This window comes from Microtus pennsylvanicus, chromosome X (genome assembly GCF_037038515.1).
Source record: "Microtus pennsylvanicus isolate mMicPen1 chromosome X, mMicPen1.hap1, whole genome shotgun sequence".
In the NCBI taxonomy this organism is placed as follows: Eukaryota; Metazoa; Chordata; class Mammalia; order Rodentia; family Cricetidae; genus Microtus; species Microtus pennsylvanicus.
Genome location: NC_134601.1, coordinates 21,816,957 through 21,833,665, shown reverse-complemented (window position 1 = coordinate 21,833,665; position 16,709 = coordinate 21,816,957). Strand labels below are relative to the sequence as shown.

Sequence of the window (16,709 nt, the reverse complement as noted above, 5' to 3'; positions counted from 1 at the left end):
AAGGCTCTTTGCTTTTACATATGGGACACAGTGTCCTTGTTTGCTTTTGGGGTACTTTGTGAATTTGGGCATAACACAGAACAACTTATTTCAGATTTAAACTTGATGTCTCAGTTTCTTTCCTAGTCTGCCACAGAAACAATAACATTGAGAAGTCACACATAGCTGGGTAAGATTTCATTTATATTACCTTCTACCAAAAAATGCTAACACAAAAACAAAATAAATACCCTCATAGTAGTTTCATTTTTCACTTTATGAAAGAGGCAAGAAAACAAAGGTGCATACAGTCTCAGCAATTCTTCATCTAGAGGCCTTTGCAGCAGTCTGCCATGAAGATCTCTCTTCAGAATTATTATCAGTGTTTGATAAGAATATCTGAAAGTGCAATCTCCATATTGACCTGGAATCCAAAAAATAAATTCAATGAATGACACATTAACTGAACATGCTAAATCCTGAGGATGAAAATTAAAGGAGACACTATTTCCTGCCCTCAGGAATCTCACAGTTTAGTGGAGACTTCCCATTTATAAATGGTTTCAAGGCCTGCCTTATCTCACAAATACAGTAGCAGGAAAATATTCAAACACAATTGTGCTTATCCTTTTTCAGAGAGCAGCCGTTTTAGAGGACTAATCATAGCAAACAGCAGGAAATCTTTTGGATTCTTCAGTGGCTATCTTTAGAGAGGGTGATAGAGGAACAAAGATATAAAATTGTTCCTGTATTAATGTTACAGCCTTTCTAGAGCTTTAGCCGGAATAGTAGTTCCAGAACTTTTAATTAAACTAATCTATAATTTGTCTAAACTCAACTTATCAAATGACAAAGGGTAGTGTAGACTTTGGGGTAAAACTTCAAACAAAGCTACAGTGTCCCTAGGAGTGGTTGTTTCTGAAACTCTATCCAGAGCTTTGTAAGATATTTTGAATTCACTGGATAGATTTGCTGCTTTTATCTTGGATTAGTTAGGTAATGCTGCACTATAAGTTAGAAATACATTTGGAGGTGATAATAGTTTATTATGACCCATTGTGCTAAAGGCTTATTTCTCATTGATGCCCCTGTCAGCAAATGAGGCCAGAATCTGGGAGGAGTTCAAAATGGGAATGATCAAAGTGAATCATTAAGCCCTGGGAGTTGCAAGGTGTCAGGCGACAAGCTGGAAATGAGCATTGAGGAAACAATAGCTACCGTTCACAGGAATGATTTCTCAGACCCTGAGCACACCTTGCCATTATTTTCATGTTTTCTTTTTTTTTAATTTTATACCTTGACAAAATTGTATTAGACAGGATAAATAATTTTCCCAAATTCCATAGCTAATAATTGCTGACAGGGACATTCAGCTCTAAATCTGACCAATGCTGACAGCATTGCTTTTCGAGTGTCAGAATATTGAATGCATGGTTTTGAACACAGTAGGTAAGAGACAGGCTGATTAACCAATTTGAGGGACCGAGGGGAAAGAGAAGTTTCATGCAAATTTCGCTCCATCTTGGGGGCTGAGTCAGGAGACAGCAGACAAATCACTGACAACCTGGAGAGATTCTGGCATGTTAAGCACCTCTTCATCCCGATTTACATCAGCTATGAAGTTCTCTATTTATAGCTATAGATTGAATAATTAATGTGATTCTGATACTGTGACTGGGAGCTATGGAAAACAGAATTCTTAAGCACAGTGACAAAAACAATTTTAGCCTGAATAAAAAATATCAAGGACCCTCTAAACTAGCTAGTTCTTTTCTCTGCATATAGGGGTGGCTGTAACTAGTAATGATATTATGATTTTTGTTCCTTGCAAAAGAATTGCTAAAGTCTTGTTCACAGAAGTTTACTTCTGCAACTCATTGCATTCTGCACATTTTCATTTTCTTCAGTCCCAGCTCTCATTCTCCATTTTGTATGAAGAATTTAATAGTATATTATTTATGTTATCCTTTATATCTGCACAAGTCTCATTAGGTGTAACTTATCAATGGCAATCTTCAAATATTATTTTGCCAATTGCACATTTATTTATGTATTTTAAGATATGTAAGTTGATGGAGGTAGAGGATCCATAGATATATTTCATGATGGGGTCATCATTACATAGTATTTACATTCTAATTGCATCAGTCCTAGGGAATGTTTTTGTGTTGTCTAATATCACAGAAATGCTTTATAGTTGATACTAGATTTTTTTCATTTTTGCTTTTCTTTGTTATTTAAAGGAACTTGGGTTTTTATGTTTATTACCTTCCTAGGCATACTATCTGGAATACACTTGTAGAATCTGTAGGTTTCTTGGAGGAGATAATTCTGTGAGTACTTATCAACCTCAGATATGTACTTGTAAGTACTTTATACGATTTCCAGGACATTGTCAATTCTTACTTTCTAACCACTCACTTAGTCACAGTGTTGAGCAAGATAGTCACTCTGTGAAAAATACATCTATTATATTCCTCTTTATCTTTGTTGGACCTACAGTTTATGCTTACTGACCCCTGTCTAAATAATTGATTGTGTGGAACTTCAGATCTACACATAACTACATATTCCACTATGCATACATAAAGGCAGAGTTTGTTGCAGAAACTATTTTTCAATGAATTAGTCAAAGTGTCTCAGGGGATAAATTTCCTGTGTTATCTGTGTTAGAATCTTCTGGAATGCTTAATAAAACGGCATTTGTCTTGTTTGCATTTACAAGGTTCCAGAGCAATGTTTGGAATTCTGGACATTAACAAGCTCTACAGGGCATTTCAGTGCACCTCAATTAATGAGACTCCTCAACAACATTTACTAAGCACCATCAGGCATTATGCTAAGCATTTAAATAACTCACCCAATTCTTATAAAAGTCCTAATATATGATTTTTATTGATATCAGAAGAGATAATTAATGCATGGGGAGATTATGAAATATTGAGGCCTACTATGTAAGTCTATTCTTTTCATTGAATTTACTTGGTACCAAACATTATTCAGATAGCCCATTAAAAATGCAGAAACTTAAACACATTGAGGTGAAAACATTCATTAATCTTGATCACTTTGTGTCTGACTTTTACTCAATATTTGTACTGCTATTCTGTTGTTCCTTCCTTATGAGAAGCTGGGTTTCAAGACAGTCTTGTCAGTATTAAATCTATGATACCATTTGAAGACTTGCATTTGAATGCTTACCTTTTCTCTCTTCTTAAACGTACTGCACAAAAAGGATAATCAAAAAGTACCACACTAACTGTATGTAGGGCTTGTGCTTCTTCTGCCTATTGTTCTGTGTTTTAGAAGCAACTCTGCTTGAGAGTCTTAAACTATTAGTAGTAAAATTAAGGGGAAAATGGGGCATAGGCTTATAATCTTGCCATGTATATCAATAACCATGACAAAGTATGTAACTGAAAAATTGATTACTAGATTTTAGTTATCTATTGTATTGTAAGTATAGCTAAAATGACCTAAACTCTATTGTAGTTGTTTGTTTGTTATGCTTTGCTTTCGGGGGGCCTATCACCCATCTCCCAAATAAATACATAGAGACTCATTCTTATTTATGAATGCTGGGTCTTAGTTTGGCCTGTTTTTAGCCAACTTTCTTAAATTAGCCCATCTACCTTTTACTTCTCGTCTTTTACCTTTTTCTATTCTATAAGTATTTCTTTACTTCTTAGTTCATGATTGGCTTTGTGACTAGGTGGCAGGCCCCTGGTGTATTCCTTTCCTTCTGCTTTTTTCACTTCTCCCTCTCTTTTCATTGTTCTTTTATTCTTTATACATGCCAGCCCAACCTATCTTCTCTCTTGCCTATTTAACTGTTCAGCTCTTTATTAGACCAATCAGGTGTTTTTAGACAGGTAAAATAACACAGCTCCACAGAGTTAAACAAATGCAACATAAAAGAATGCGACACATCTTTGCATCATTAAACAAATATTCCACAGCATAAAGGAATGTAACACATATTCAACTAATATTTTATAACACTCTGTGATCATTTAACTTTGGGAGTGTTTTTGACAAGACAAGGGAAGTGATCCTAAATGACATAGATAAGACAAGTCTCTAAAGCTTAGACCAGTTTCTAGTTTTTTTTTTTTTTTGACACAACATTTATAACAATGGGCATTGTTCTGAGTCCTTCCATTTGCATACTCAAAAGGCTAGCACATTTTGATATATCTTTTTAAGAGAAATCACCTGTGAATTGGAAGTAGGTTTGATGCTAAATTGTTCATTATTTATTCTTACTTGTAGCATCTTCATAAAAGAATCCTTACATATGGCATTGAGAACCATCATTGCCTCTGACTATTTCCAATGTTTTAGATTGTGTTATATGGATAATTTTTTTTAATTTAGAAAAATTCAATAAAGGTTAATCACTAAGCAATGAAAATATTTTTTCTAAATATGCATGACATAAGGCAATGACATAGTTTAGACAAAAAATAAAGCATGCTATGTAAACAAATGAAATCTAGTTATATTTTCTAAAAAAATCATTAATATTAGTATTTTTGTTGAATAATTTGTCATGATCTATTTTTGGATGAATGAAATGTGTGAAAAGAGATTATACCCTTTTCATTTAACTGGATTATTAGATACATTTATATTATTTATATGTAAGCATACAGAACTGTTCAGTTCTGTCCATTAATTAGTATAGCTTCCAGGACAGGTGACATTTGGAGGTCAAGAATATTTAAAAGAAAATCATCAGCCTTTATACTTTGGTTCTACAGATCAAGATAAATAAAAGTAAATGTTCTCCCAAAGGCTTTAAACACATAAAGCAGAAGAAAGTAAGATTAAAGTTAAACTTGAAAGAGATTCATTTTATATTTTAAATATATAAAAGACTAATTACCATAGGATATTAGTTACATATTATACTGAATAAAACCAATTGTTTGAAGTTAGAAGAACCTTCAGCGAGTTGTTTTAATAATATAGAGAAAAGAAATAAAATATTCTTAGCTTTCAGAAAACTTCCAAAATATTTAATTCCCATGGAAGTTATTTGTAAACATGACATAAGGTAAGTGAGCACTTCTTATACATGCTAATTCATATTTTAAATTTCTGTGATTAACATAGGTAAGTCCTAGAGAAGAATTGTCAAGAAGTGACTAGATTATAAACTACCCATAAACAAACTAAAAATGAATACATAAAAATTACTAAGTAAACCAAGTACTTTTTCAATAATTCAAAAATGATAAATATATTTTGAGATAACATGGAAAACCAGGCCCAGTTAATTAATTAGAGTGTTGAAATGTGTTATAACTTTTTAACTAGAATATAAATCGAAAGTCCATATGTTTGATTAAATTCAAACTAAAATACAAAACATTTAGCAAACAGCTGATTTTGGCAATACAATAGCAAATTTGCAAACTCTCTAAACAATCTGCTCATAGAGAAGAAAAAAAGAAATTAGAAGACACTTGTGAAATTATAGGGAACGAAAAGTCTGACGGCTTTCTTAGGCACCATAAGCGCCCCAGTCAACACTCTTTTAAGAAGACAAAATTATAGCATGAATACTTATAATACTAGAATGTTGAAGGCTGAGGGAGTATTGGGAGTTCAATAGTTAAGCATAACCCTGTTTTTGAATGTAATCACACATGATCTTCATTGCACAATTTTCTTTGTTGTTTTCTTATTTGAAAATGATTTTAACTATTTATGTATTTTAAAAACTAGTAGTTCTACTTTTGAAATTTATTAGCTATTACCTATACCTTTAATTATTTTTGTCATGGCCACATACTTTTCATAGTGTAGCAATGCTGACATAAAGAAGTACTTTAATGGAAATATGGTATAATTTTATTGTCAGGTAAATATGAACTACCATGGCCCAGGATCATAGATTTAAGCCACTTTATATCTTGGGAGCCATTACATGAGCTTCTATAATCACCAAAGAACAGAAAGTCATAAGTCAATACATTGCCAATTACATTTGTGAAAGTATCAGTTAAGCAGGTTGCTGCAAAATGGGAAAATGTATAATTTACAGATGTTATTTTACAGTGTTCTCAACTTTAGATTGATGGAAGCTAAAGATTTTATTAATCTATCAAGAGAATGTTAGGCTGCACAGTCTATAAGAACTTTACAGAAGATGCTAATTGCAGCTTCATCAGAAAACTTCTGACCAAAGGTAATGTATATCACATTATTTTAATAAAATGAGAATAGGCTAATCCACTTTGGATTGTTCTGAGTAAAAGATTATACACATAACCTTTCATAATAGTTTTAGCTAGAATATTGTCCACAATATTTACTAATTCTTATATAAGCAATGCATGATCGTGTGCTTTGGCTGCACAGTCCTGTATAAGAATGTGTTATTAACAAATTTGCATTGTGTTAATAACATTGGCCAGCTTTCCCCACATGAACTTGCTGCTTTGAGTTTCTATTTAAAATGCAAGAAGTCCATAAAATTTTTACAAATAAGTCCTTTGCTACATTACAGTATGAAATTTTTTGCCATTTAACAAATAATTCCTTCGTTACCTCAAAACTGTAATGTTTCTGAAATTCATTTTATGCAGACAGTATAACCATATAAAAGCCAAATAAGCACAAAAGAACAGGAGATTAACACTGTGGTTATACAGAATAAATGGATAGATAGGTTGATAGAGCCTTAAGGACACAATCAAATCCAGAAACAACTGTCTTTTTCTCCGTATTTAAAATGTTGACATCAGACTATATTCTGTTGTAAGTTACTTCATACTATATAAAGCTGTTTTTAGGCTATGCTTTGCTTTAGAAGACCTCGTTTTATAAGCAGTTTTTGACTACATTTTAATAGAAAAAGGATAACTATAGACTTGGATTGAATGTAGAGACTGTACCAACTATTAGGCTGCATCCACTAAAGACTTAGGTGGGTTACTCAAACCAAATTGGATCTAAGATGATTGACATAGTGATTACTTGATATACTGTCACTTTATTATAAACTCATCCACATGGACTATAGGAATTGAAAATCGATTGGAGAGAAGCATGAAAGAACTCAAAATCAGTAGTGGCTAGCTTTCCCAGAAAGACCCTGCTGTTCTCATAAAAGACAAAGATATTCCTAACCTTCATTTATTTTATCCTGTTCCCGTAGCCTCTCAAACTATCAAGATTGGGATGTTTATTTGTGAGTTTACTTTTTTGCCTCTCTTATTCTTAGCCATAAGCTTCCTTTGAATAAGTTTTCTTTCATGTTCAATTAGTGCTCAGTCTTGTCAAGGATTAAGTTGAAAAAACAAAGGCAAAGCAGGCAAAAACTGGGGAGTAGAGAGAACATCATATAGATGTATGATATGTAGCTATACCTGTATATCAATTAGTGAGATTTTTATTATTGTATTATCTAGCAGAATTATATATATATTCTCTTAACAAATGAATAAATATAATACTTGAAGAAGATAAATTAATTTTTAAATAATGTAATTATGTATACTGAGGTTTTTATTTTTTATTTTTTAGATTTTAGTAAGTAGTAAGAAGTTTGGCAGGCTATAGATGCAATAATGTACTGCACAAAGCATAAAAAATCTAGATGGATTTTAATGTTATCACCAGTTAGAAATATTAATAGAAAATATATGCCTAACATCATTTTCAAATAATATAATGTCTATGTGATTTGCAATACCACCTTAACCCATTGCTGTATAATTTTTATGAGTTTATATTTCAGTTAAAATTTTAAAATTAAATTTAATAAGAAAGAAAGAAGTAAATAAGTGAAGCATGCTTGTAGTCAGAATTTTTTTTGGGGGGGCACCAGCTCACAAAAGAATGGCACAGACTTCCTTTTAATTATGATAACTTGGCCTTTAGCTTAGGCTTGTCCACAACTAGCTTTTATAATTTAAATTAACTCATTTACATTAATCTATGTTCTATCACATAGCATTATCTGTTCCACCTTCCACCTCATGTTTCCTCTCTGTGTCTCCTGGCTTCTCCTGCATGCCTAGATACCTCCTCCTCTTCCTTTCTCTCCCTGGAAGTTGCACCTATACCTCCTGCCTAGCTATTAACCGTTCAGGTTTTATTACACCAATCGCACCAATATATCTTAACATATTGTACAAATATTCCACAACATGTGCTGGCAGAATTTGCTATCCATATGGAGAAAATGATACATATTCCTATTTCACTTCATTTACAAAAATAAATTAAAAATGTTATAATGTTATAAATGTCAAAACTAAAATGCATTATTATTAGAAGGAAATTTCATATTCTGTCTTTAATTTTAAGCAAGAAAGTAACTACAAATGTCACAAGTGAACTTTTCACAGATTTTTCTGGGTAAATGTTTAAAACTCATTTCCTGCCAAAATCAAATAAAATTCATATATAGCTTTGAAATACAGCAGTCTGGGAAAAATGGTAATGCATTTAGTGAGTTGCTATCCCTCACCAACATAGATCCCAACAAAAATTAAAAGACAAACAAATTAAATGAAGTAGCAACTCCTAGTGGAGCAAATTATATAGCTCTAAATTTTGAAGCCAGTTATGTGCATTACTAATAAGAAAATCCTGCTATGATGTTTGTGTTATAAAATCAAATCACAAGAAAATGTTTTATTTCGGATGTTGTGGCTTATGCAAAGTTTATTTTATCACTTGCCTGCTTGTTTGGACTCTGGGAACAATATACTGATGTAACAAGTCTAGCAATTTGGATTTTGGCCTTAAAACCAACTGGAAAATATGTTCTATTTGAAGTCTTTAGACATCCAAAATCTTCTCAAATGTATTATTCCACTTGTTATTAAACACTTACTACACATGCAGTCCCTAGGGCCATCCACATCATATTATATCATTTAATCCTCAGAATGACTTTTTTTCTCAAGGATATTTAATATCATTGATCAGAGACTGTTGATATCCCCCAACACACATGCCATGTTTTATTGATTTTATTAAGCTATAAATTTTTCTCACAATGACTTCTAAGATAGATACAGTATGTATATATCAAACATAGTCAAGGTTTTATAAATTTATGCTATTTGCTCATTATCATAATAGTAAATAAAGATACTTGATACTAGGTTTATGTGACTCTCTAGCTCATGTTCTGAACTTATTAATTACATTCATTGTGGCAATAAAATGCAAACTAAAACATTTTGCAAGATTAGATCCTAATTGTTTCTTTTATTTTTATGTTTTTATTAATATCGCTGTTTTATTGCAACACATCAGTTACAGTGGTTGAATGAATATTGTTGTATTATTATTAACTAAAGCTCATGGCTCATCCAGATCCCCTTAGGTTTATTATCTGGTGTCCTTTTCTGTTCTAGGATCTCATCCCTGGCACCAAGATGCATTCAATGTTGCTGTTTCTCTAGGTTTCTCTTGGCTACGGCACCACCCTAAGTCTTCTTGGGTTTAGATGACCCTGGCAGTTTTGGAATATTGGTCAAGCATATTATAGGATGCTCCTCTGTTAAGATTTTGGTTCGGGGAAGGGAGATAACATATGTAAAGGTCCATTGATATCTCATCATTTCAGCATGACTTGAACTCGTGACTGCCAATGCTGCCCTGATCAGTTGGAAGAGGTTGTGTTTCTCCACTGTAAATTATTTCCTCCCATTTCTATGGATATTCCTCCTGAAGACAGTCACGTGTGTAGCCACACAGCAGGATTGAGGTGCTAGGATGGAAACACTCCTGTCGGGTAGAGCAGCCACAGAACTAACTTGGAGTTATCCTAGATCGAGGATTTGCCTCTTGCTCTCCACATTTGATTCACTTGGTCACTTGCTTATATTGGTGTGGACCCGAGGGCATTGATTTTGTCGTTTGAATTATAGTCCAGTGCTGTTTCTCTTGTTCTCTCTATTCTGCCAGCCTTGGCGTTTGAGAAGTCTTCTAATTGGTTCTTGTGCCCTTTGACATACCCCAATATGTGGGGTTTTGTTTTCTGCTGTTTTGTGTTTGGTTGGCTCCTTGTTTGTACACTGACTTTTTTTAAATTTATTTATTTATTAAGGATTTCTGCCTCCTCCCCGCCACCACCTCCCACTTTCCTCCCCCTCCCCCGATCAAATCCCCCTCCCTCATCAGCTCAAAGAGCAATCAGGGTTCCCTGACCTGTGGGAAGTCCAAGGACCGCCCACCTCCATCCAGGTCTAGTAAGGTGAGCATCCAAACTGCCTAGGTTCCCACAAAGCCAGTATGTGCAGTAGGATCAAAAACCCATTGCCATTGTTCTTGAGTTCTCAGTAGTCCTCATTGTCCAATATGTTCACCAAGTCCGGTTTTATCCCATGCTTTTTCAGACCCAGGCCAGCTGGCCTTGGAGAGTTCCCAATAGAACATCCCCATTGTCTCAGTGTGTGGGTGTACCCCTTGCGGTCCTGAGTTCCTTGCTCCTGCTCTCTATCCTTCTGCTCCTGATTTGGACCTTGAGATTTCTGTCTGGTGCTCCAATGTGGGTTTCTGTCTCCTTTCATCGCCTGATGAAGGTTAATATTCAGGAGGATGCCTATATGTTTGTCTTTGGATTCACCTTCTTATTTAGCTTCTCTAGGATTGCGAATTATAAGCTCAATGTCCTTTATTTATGGCTAGAAACCAAATATGAGTGAGTACATGTCATGTTCCTCTTTTTGGGTCTGGCTTACCTCACTCAGGATAGTGTTTTTTATTTCCATCCACTTGTATGCAAAATTCAAGAAGTCCTTGTTTTTTACTGCTGAGTAATACTCTAATATGTATATATTCCATACTTTCTTCATCCATTCTTCCATTGAAGGGCATCTAGGTAGTTTCCAGGTTCTGGCTATTACGAACAATGCTGCTATGAACATAGTTGAGCATATACTTTTGATGTATGATAGGGCCTCTCTTGGGTATATTCCCAAGAGTGGTATTGCTGGGTCCAGGGGTAGGTTGATCCCGAATTTCCTGAGAAACCACCACACTGATTTCCAAAGTGGTTGCACAAGTTTGCATTCCCACCAGCAATGGATGAGTGTACCCCTTTCTCCACAACCTCTCCAGCAAAGGCTATCATTGGTGTTTTTATTTTAGCCATTCTGACAGGTGTAAGATGGTATCATAAAGTTGTCCTGATTTGCATTTCCCTGATAGCTAAGGAAGTTGAGCATGACCTTAAGTGTTATTGGCCATTTGAAATTCTTCTGTTGAGAATTCTCTGTTCAGCTCAGTGCCCCATTTTATAGCTGGGTTTATTAGCCTTTTACGGTCTAGTTTCTTGAGTTCTTTATATATTTTGGAGATCAGACCTTTGTCAGTTGCAGGGTTGGTGAAGATCTTCTCCCAGTCAATGGGCTGCCTTTTTGTCTTAGTGACAGTGTCCTTTGCTTTACAGTAGCTTCTCAGTCTCAGGAGGTCCCATTTATTCAATGAGGCCCTTAATGTTTGTGCTGCTGGGGTTATACGTAGGAAGTGGTCTCCTGTGCCCATGTGTTGTAGAATACTTCCTACTTTCTCTTCTATCAGGTTCAGAGTGTTAAGACTGATATTGAAGTCTTTAATCCATTTGGACTTGAGTTTTGTGCATGGTGATAGATATGGGTCTATTTTCATTCTTCTACAGATGGACATCCAGTTTTGCCAGCACAATTTGTTGAAGATGCTCTCTTTTTTCCATTGTATACTTTTAGCTACTTTATTGAAAATCAGGTGTTCATAGGTTTGTGGGTTAAAGTCAGGGTATTCTTTTCGATTGTTGTCTATGTACACTATCATATCATCTGCAAATAACGAAAGCTTAACTTCTTCCTTTCCATTACGAATCCCCTTGATCCCCTTATGTTGTCTTATTGCTATTGCTAGAATTTCAAGCACTATATTGAAGAGGTATGGAGAGAGTGTATAGCCTTGTCGTGTTCCTGATTTTAGTGGGATGGCTATAAGTTTTTCTCCGTTTAATTTAATGTTAGCTGTCGGCTTGCTGTAAATAGCTTTTATTATATTTAGGTATGACCCTTGTATCCCTAATCTCTCCAAGACCTTTATTATAAAGGGGTGTTGAATTTTGTCGAATGCTTTTTCAGCATCTAATGAAACGATCATATGGTTTTTTCTCTCAGTTTATTTATATGGTGGATTACATTGATAGATTTTTGTATGTTGAACCAGCCCTGCATCTCTGGGATGAAGCCTACTTGATCATAATGGACAATTTTTCTAATGTGTTCTTGAATTCGGTTTGGCAGTATTTTATTGAGAATTTTTTGCGGCGATATTCATGAGTGAGATAGGCCTATAATTCTCTTTCTTGGTTGGGTCTTTGTGTGGTTTTGGTATCAGGGTAACTGTAGCTTCATAAACTGAATTTGGCAATGCCTCTTCTGTTTCTATATTGGGAAATACATTAAGGAGTATAGTTCTTAGGTCTTCTTGGAAGTTCTGGTTGAATTCCGCATTGAAACCATCTGGTCCTGGGCTTTTTTTCGAAGGAAGATTTTTGATAACTGTTTCTAATTCTTCACGCCTAACAGGTCTATTTAGATCATTCACCTGGTCTTGGTTTATCTTTGGTATATGGTACTTATTTAAAAAAATGTCCATTTCTTTTGTATTTTCCAGTTTTGTGGCATACAGGCTTTGTAGTAAGATCTAATGATTCTCTGAATTTCTCTGTGTCTGTGGTTATGTCCCCCTTTTCATTTCTGATCTTATTTATTTGCGTGTTCTCTCTCTGTCGTTTAATTAGTTTGGATAGGGGTTTGTCAATCTTTTTGATTTTCTCCAAGAACCAACTTTTTGTTTCATTGATTCTTTGGACTGTTTTCTGTGTTTCTATTTCCGCCCTCAGTTTTATTATTTCCAGTCTTCTACTTCTCCTGGGTGTGTCTGCTTCTTTTTTTTTTGTAGAGCTTTCAAGTGTGTTGTTAAGTTCCCAATGTATGCATTCTCCATTTTCTTTAAGTGGGCACTTAGTGGTATGAAATTTCCCCTTAGCTCTGCTTTCATCGTGTTCCATAGGTTTGAATATGTTGTCTCTTTATTTTCATTAAATTCAAGGAAGACTGTAATTTCTTCCTTTACCCAGGTGTGGTTCAGTGGTTAACTGTTCAGTTTCCTTGAGTTTGTCAGCTTTCTGTGGGTAGCATTGTTGTTGCCTTCTAACTTTAATCCATGGTGATCTGATAAGATACAGGTGGACACTGATATATTTTTGTATCTGTGGAGGTTTCCTTTGTTACCAAGTATGTGGTCAATTTTTGAGAAGGTTCCATGAGCTGCAGAGAAGATGGTATATTCTTTCCTATTTGTGTGGAGTGTTCTATAGATGTCTGTTAAGTCCATTTGCTTCATTTCCTCCAATAATTCTCTTAATTCTCTATTAGGTTTCTGTCTGATTGACCTGTCCATTGGAGAGGGAGGTGTCTGGAAGTCTCCTACTACTAGTGTGTGTGGTTTGATGTCTGCCTTGAGTTCTAGTAATATTTCTTTTACATAAGTGGGTGCTTTTATATTGGGCACGTAGATATTCAGGATTGAGACATCATCCTGATGAATTGTTCCTGTTATTAGTATAAAGTGACCATCTCGGTCTCTTCTGATTGATTTTAGTTTGAAGTCAGTTTTGTTAGAAATTAGTATGGGCACACCTGCTTTTTTCTTAGGACCATTTGCTTGAAACACCTTTTCCCAACCCTTTACTCTGAGTAGATGCCTGTCTTTGTGGTTGAGATGTGTTCCTTGCAAACAGCAGAATGTTGGATCCTTTTTTCGTATCGAATCTCTTAGCCTGTGTCTTTTTATAGGTGAATTGAGCCCATTAATATTAAGTGATATTAATGACCAGTGGTTGTTTATTCTGGTTATCCTTATTGTTTTTGGTATTAGAATTTGTGTGTCTCCCTTCTTTGAGATGTGCTGTTGAAGGGTCGCTCGATGCCTGAGTTATTGTATGCAGTGTTGGCAATGTTGGATTCCTTGGGTTACTATTTTCCTTCCATTACTTTCTGTATGGCTGGATTTGTGGCTATGTATTTTTTAAATTTGTTCTTATCCTGGAATGTCTTGTTTTCTCCATTGATAGTGAATGATAGCTTGGCTGGGTATAGTAGTTTGGGTTTGCATCCATGGTCTCTTAGCTTCTGCAGTACTTCTATCCAGGACCTTCTGGCTTTCATGGTTTCCATAGTTACTTGGCCTTTTTCCTTTGCAGCTCTTAATATTCTTTCTTTAACCTGTATATTTTGTGTTTTGAGTATTATATGGCGAGATGTTTTTCTTTGATCCAGTCTGTTTGGTGTTCTGTATGCTTCTTGAATATTTAAATGAATATCTTTCTTTATGTTGGGAAAGTTTTCTTCCCTAATTTTGTTAAAAATATTTTCTGGGGCTTTGAGCTGTGACTCTTCTCCTTCTTCTATTATTATTCTTAGGTTTGGTCTTTTTATTGTGTCCCATATTTCCTGAATGTTTTGTTTCGAGAATTTGTTGGCTTTACTGTTTTCTTTGATCTGTGCGTTTATTTTCTCTATGGTGTCCTCAGAATCTGAGATTCTTTCTTCTATCTCTTGTATTCTATTGATTATGCTTGTTTCTGTAGACTCTGCTCATTGACCTAGATTTTCCATATCCAGCTGGTCCTCAGTTTGTGTTTTCTTCCTTGCCTTCATTTCAGTTTTCAATTCTTGAATTGTTTCCATTACCTGTTTGATCATTTTTTCTTGGTTTCCCAGGGTATCATGTATGTATCTACTCATTTCTTCAAACTTTTTGTTATACTTCTCATCCATTTTTATAAGGGTGTTTTTTACATGGTGTTTAAGGTACTCTATTACTTTCATAAAGTCAATTTTTTCCACTTCTTCTGTATTAGGGTGTTCAAATACTTCTGTTGTAAGATCATTGTGTTCTGGTGTTTTCATGTTGTTTTTCAGATTATTGGATGAATTCTTACCTTGGCACCTGCCCATCCCCTCCTATTGATCCTATCTAATGGGTCTTTTAAAACCAGATTAGTTTTCCCTGCTGGCCAAGGGCTCTGCTTACAAAATGCCCTTGCTCTGTTTCCTGGCTCCTGCCGCAGGCCAAGAACCCTCTCACCCTTCCGAAGGGTCTTCAGGAACAGGACCATGCTTCCCATTTGCCAGTGATCTCACCAACAAAAGGCCTACCTCTTTGATTTAATTGTAGTGGGGCAATCTGCTCTCGTTATTGCGTGCCCATCCCGGGGCTTGAGTCTGCCACTGCGCTGGTCCCCCAAAGCCTTTTCCTGATTGCCGCGTCTGCGCCACGCCTCCTAGATCCTAATTGTTAACATATCAATAGATTCATATCTTTTGTCCCCTCAAGTACCTCGCTGGAAATTTTATAAAATATGTATACTTGCGGCTGAGATCATTGCAACACACATGTACAAATGCATATGTTTACACATAAACAAGCACTCACAATATTCTGTATGATTTCTTGAAAATTATAGACCTTCTGAAGCTCATATGGAATCCTTCCATCATTAGGTTATGGCTATGTGCTCTACAGATGGAGGAGACCTAGGGATGCTTGTTAAACTGTTCATGCAAATATCCTGTAACTTGGAGCTGTAGAAATGACTCACAGGTTACCAGTACTGGTTATTCTTCCAGAGGACATGAATTTATTTCTTACTGTCCACCAAGTGGGTCACACGCAGATTTAACTACAATTCTAAACTCTCTTACACCCTCTTCTGGTGTCCTTGGACACTGGGTATGCATGTCATATAGAATGAAAAAAATGCATTATAATTCCAGAGGAGCTATGTTTCTGCTTTTAAAATCTATTTTCATTTTAAAATCTAATTTATTTTATATAAATTTAGGTTAAATAGAAATTTGCATCTGGTGACTAAATAAAGGAAAAGAACTTCCAAGGAAGACATAAGAATTATCATATTTCTAGTGCTCCATTTACATAGAAATAATGGAGAGTCATCCTCAAATTTGAATGGCATCTGATACTGACATTAAGAACATAGGATACTTTAAGAGTGACTCTGTAATTTCCCACACAGTTCAATTCCAAAGAATCCCTTTTTAAACAGAATGGCATTCCCTACCCTTGTCCCTAGATTACCCCAAGATTTCCTTGTCAGTACTCAGACCAGCTCCTGAAAACTTTAAGGGGGGTCCTGTACCAAGCCAATACTAAAATATTGTTTTCATTGTGTGTGCGACATTCCTACTAAATCTACTGCACAGCTACTTTGAAAAACCACTTTCCATTCATAAAAAAGACCACTTATCCTCATTGGATATGATCTTTCTGTTGCTGAGAGATGGAGTGTTCAGCTAGTAAATATATAACATATACTAGGAATTTTGATTAACCAAACTGTCTTCCACAATAAACTATAATATCTAGTTTGTGGCTAGTCATATAACAGATAGGAAATTCTAGAGCACCGTGGACTATTGTTGAGAATGAATAATGGTAAAAGCTCCTCATAGTACTGATGAAATGTGAGTTATTGGCAGTGATGATATGTTTAAAAGTGTGTAGGTGGTGATGGATCCTTTTGAGTTAACTGTTGGAAACCCCTGCTTGGTGAATAAGTGTCAATTATGTTCTTAAGGTTTGCTTTTTTGTTATTCTTTAACACCTGTATAAATTGAGAACAAACAGCCAAAACTTTTCTTCCCTAATCATATCTCTATGCTAATGAATTCTCT

The 16,709-nt window shown here is 35.1% G+C and overlaps 1 pseudogene; it reads right to left on the bottom strand.

Annotated features, from left to right (window-relative positions):
- Positions 1–358: 358 nt before the first annotated feature.
- The window catches only part of LOC142840271 (SH2B adapter protein 1-like), a 37,034-nt pseudogene continuing 20,683 nt past the window's right edge, over positions 359–16,709 (bottom strand).